The sequence below is a fragment of the Schistocerca cancellata genome, chromosome 10 (assembly GCF_023864275.1).
Source record: "Schistocerca cancellata isolate TAMUIC-IGC-003103 chromosome 10, iqSchCanc2.1, whole genome shotgun sequence".
Classification (NCBI taxonomy): domain Eukaryota; kingdom Metazoa; phylum Arthropoda; class Insecta; order Orthoptera; family Acrididae; genus Schistocerca; species Schistocerca cancellata.
In genome coordinates, this window is record NC_064635.1 from 21,407,021 (window position 1) to 21,411,708 (window position 4,688).

The window sequence follows — 4,688 nt, forward strand, 5'->3', positions numbered from 1 at the left end:
CCTGGCCGTTGACGTAGTTTTTGGCAGTGTATTTTCCTCGTCTACATCTACATCTACATCTACATCCATACTCCGCAAGCCACCTGACGGTGTGTGGCGGAGGGTACCTTGAGCACCTCTATCGGTTCTCCCTTCTATTCCAGTCTCGTATTGTTCATGGAAAGAAGGATTGTCGGTATGCCTCTGTGTGGGCTCTAATCTCTCTGATTTTATCCTCATGGTCTCTTCGCGAGATATACGTAGGAGGGAGCAATATACTGCTTGACTCTTCGGTGAAGAGTCGAAACTTTGACAAAAGCCCGTACCGAGCTACTGAGCGTCTCTCCTGCAGAGTCTTCCACTGGAGTTTATCTATCATCTCCGTAACGTTTTTACGATTACTAAATGATCCTGTAACGAAGCGCGCTGCTCTCCGTTGGATCTTCTCTATGTCTTGTATCAACCCTATCTGGTACGGATCCCACACTGCTGAGCAGTATTCAAGCAGTGGGCGAACAAGCGTACTGTACCCTACTTCCTTTGTTTTCGGATTGCATTTCCTTAGGATTCTTCCAATGAATCTCAGTCTGGCATCTGCTTTACCGACGATCAACTTTATATGATCATTCCATTTTAAATCACTCCTAATGCGTACTCCCAGATAATTTATGGTATTAACTGCTTCCAGTTGCTGACCTGCTATTTTGTAGCTAAATGATAAAGGATCTATCTTTCTGTGTATTCGCAGCACATTACACTTGTCTACATTGAGATTCAATTGCCATTCCCTGCACCATGCGTCAATTCGCTGCAGATCCTCCTGCATTTCAGTACAATTTTCCATTGTTACAACCTCTCGATACACCACAGCATCGTGTTGATGCTGTCCAGCATGGCGTGTAGTTCGACAGCTGAGGTGTTGTTGGTAGTCTTCGGCGTTTATTCTGACTTGGCTGCATTGGCCATCAGTATCCAGAACGTTGTGCTATTGACACCTTGTTGTCGTTTTGCTGGTCGGGTGGAGCAGAACTGATCTTGTCGGTTTGTTCGTCGGCTGGCTTTCAGTTGGGTTGCCTTCCGATTGTCGGTCTGGCTGGTTGTCTCACCTAAACGTGCATTAGTGTTACCTTCCCAGGCCGATGCTTGGAACCTTCTGAGCGCCGCTTCTTGTGTTTTACATAGTGATTCCCTTCTTAGTCTTAAGCACTCTGTGTGGCCTTCAGCCGAGTTTTAGCTTGTTAAAATTGCAAGACTTTTCTTCTTAGGCCTTAAGCCGTAGAAAAAAAATTGTTTCTTGTTTACTATGAGGCCTTCAGTCGAGTTTCAGCCTTTCAAAATTAAAATTGAAAATTCCTTGTTCCTAGGCCTTAAGCCGTAAACTGGTTTTAAGTTGGTATGTGGCCTTCAGCCGAATTTTCAGTCCTTTCAAATCAAAAGTTGAAAATTTTGTCTAGACCAAAAGCCGTAAGAAATATTTTCTAGTTTTTATGTGGCTTAAATGAAAAATTTGAAATTTCTTTGTCTGGGCTTTAAGCCATGAGATTGTTCGGGTTTCATATGTGGCCTTCAGCCGAGTTTTACGTGAAGCATTTTAGGATTAAGCCTTTAGCCTATTTTAGTTGAAATTTGGAAGCTCTTCCCTTTAGGCTTTGAGCGGTAAAATTGTTTTCTGCGTGGTGTGTGGCCTTCAGCCGAGTTTTAGTTTCTCTTAAATTAAAAATTCTTGTCGTGCCCTTAAGTCATAAGATTGTTATTCTTTTGCATGAGGCGTGTTTTACACGAAATATTTTAAGATAAGGCTTTCAGCCTTTTCAAATTGAAAGCTCTTCTTCCTAGGCCTTAGGCCGTTAAATTGTTTTGTTGATATGCGGCCTTCAGCCGAATTTTCAACCTATTTAGATTAAACATTGAAAATCTTTGTCTTGGCCTTAAGCTGTAACACTGTTCTTGATTAATATGTGGCTTCAGTCGAGTTCTGTGAAAATAATTTAAGCTAAGGCTTTCAGCCTATTTATATTTAAGATAATTTCTTTTTTTCTAAAGAAGTGAAACCTCCAGAAGAACTCCCGTACCTCAATTCCATGCTTAGGCCTTGTGCCTTGGATTTCCGACGTGGTCTTCAGCTGATCTAAATTAAACCTTGAGAGTTTTCATACAATGTAGGCTTTCACAGCCTGTGTTGTCTTCAGTTAAAACTTCCGGGCTGAGAGGCCGTGGTCGATGTATAAAATTTTCACCTAACGTTTCGTCTCCATTCGTCTTCGTTAGGTGGAAATTTTATACATCGACCACGGCCTCTCAGACCGGAAGTTTTAACTGAAGACTTGAGAGTTTTGATTCTTGCGTGTGTGGTTGCGTGTTTTAACAAATAAAGTTTATATGTTGAGTATAATTGACAGCAACTCATTTTGACCCCTTTCCACAAATGTAACCTCATCCGCTCTGTCCTGCTAGCCCAGGTATTTCATAAGAAACTGTTCTTTATTTTCTGTTGTTATTATTATTTATTAAGTAACCGTTGTTCTGTTATGTAACGATCACGGAATTATCTTATTACTGTTCTGAATTCTGGGCTGAACCATTCGTTTCCCACATCTATGTGAACCACTGTGAAGGGCATGGACGAGGGTACGTCCCTCTGTACCAGTTATTAGGGCTTTTTTCACTCCATTCATGTGTGGAGCGCGCGAAGAATGGTCGTTAAATGGCTCTCCCCGTGCTGTAATCTAATCTTGTCCTCCCGATCGTTATGGGAGCGATATGCAGGGGGTTGTAGAATATTCCTAGAGTCATAATTTCAAGCCGGTTCTTGAAACTTTGTTAGTAGACTTTCTCGAGATAGTTTCAGTCTATCCTCAAGAGTCTGTCAGTTCAGTACTTTCAATATCTCTGTGACACTGTCCTGCCTGTGAACACCTGTGCTGCCCTTCTCTGTGTACGTTCAGCATCTGCTGCTTTAGTCCTGTTTGGCATGGGTCTCACACACTAGAGTAATATCCTACAGCCAGTCGCAAGAGTGATTTGCAAGCAACCTCCTTTGTAGACTGACTGCACTTCCCCAGTATTCTATCAATAAACCGAAGCCTGCTACCTGCTTTACCCACGAGAGAGCCTATGTGGTCGTTCCATTTCATGTCCATTCTGAGCGTTACACCCAAGTATTTGTATGAGTTTCCCAATGCGACTGTGACTCACTAGTATTATATTCATAGCAAACTATGTTTTTTCGTTTTGTGAAGCGCACAATTTTATATTTCTGGACACTTTACGAGGCGTATTCCGAAAGTAAGGTGCGACTGGTCGCGAAATGGAAACCACAGTGAATATCAAACGTGTTTTATTTGCAATAATTAGCTATACCTTCCAGCAACGTCTCTACATATTCGCCGGTCCGTCTGACACATTTGTCGTAGTGTTGTACCAACTTTCCAATACCCTCGTCATAGAAGGCAGCCGCCTGCACTTTTCGCCAATTGCCTACAGTGATCTGTAGTTCGTTGTCTGTGCCAAAACGTTTACTTCATAGCCAGTGGTTCATGTCAGTAGAGATGAAAATCAGACAGATCAAAATCCTGGCTGTATGGAGGGCTATCAATACTTCTCATCGAAAACGCTGCAGTGGTGGTGGTGGTGGTGGGGGGGGGGGGGGGAGGGGGCTAGTCCTCATTGCCCGTGCAGAGTGCGGCCGAGATCTGTCACGCAGATGGAAATGCATGACAGTTATGTTGTGCGGGCTGCGTCAGATCAGGCGCAATGTCTCACGGGCACTCATATTTGGCGGGAGACGCTGTTTTCTAGGCATCTTTACGTGCTCACACAGCGCTCAGAAGTGAAAAGACAGACGTGGCGCGATCAACAGGCATACTAGAGACACTGTCCAACACACCTATGCAAAGCTTTATCCGATTTTCACTGTGGTTTCCATTTCGCGACCGATCGGACCTTACTTTCAGAATACTGCTTGTACAGGGCTATTACAAATGATTGAAGCGATTTCATAAATTCACTGTAGCTTCATTCATTGACATATGGTCACGACACGCTACAGATACGTAGAAAAACTCATAAAGTTTTGTTCGGCTGAAGCCGCACTTCAGGTTTCTGCCGTCAGAGCGCTCGAGAGCGCAGTGACACAAAATGGCGACAGGAGCTGAGAAAGCGTATGTCGGTGCTTGAAATGCACTCACATCAGTCAGTCATAACAGTGCAACGACGCTTCAGGAAGAAGTTCAACAAAGATCCACCAACTGCTAACTCCATTCGGCGATGGTATGCGCAGTTTAAAGCTTCTGGATGCCTCTGTAAGGGGAAATCAACGGGTCGGCCTGCAGTGAGCGAAGAAACGGTTGAACGCGTGCGGGCAAGTTTCACGCGTAGCCCGCGGAAAATTGGCTCATGCCACAACTGGAGACTGACAGCGCCGACTTCATCTTTCAACAGGATGGTGCTCCACCGCACTTCCATCATGATGTTCGGCATTTCTTCAACAGGAGATTGGAAAACCGATGGATCGGTCGTGGTGGATATCACGATCAGGAATTCATGTCATGGCCTGCACGCTCTCCCGACTTAACCCCATGCGATTTCTTTCTGTGGGGTTATGTGAAAGATTCAGTGTTTAAACCTCCTCTACCAAGAAACGTGCCAGAACTGCGAGCTCGCATCAACGATGCTTTCGAACTCATTGATCGGGACATGCTGCGCTGGGT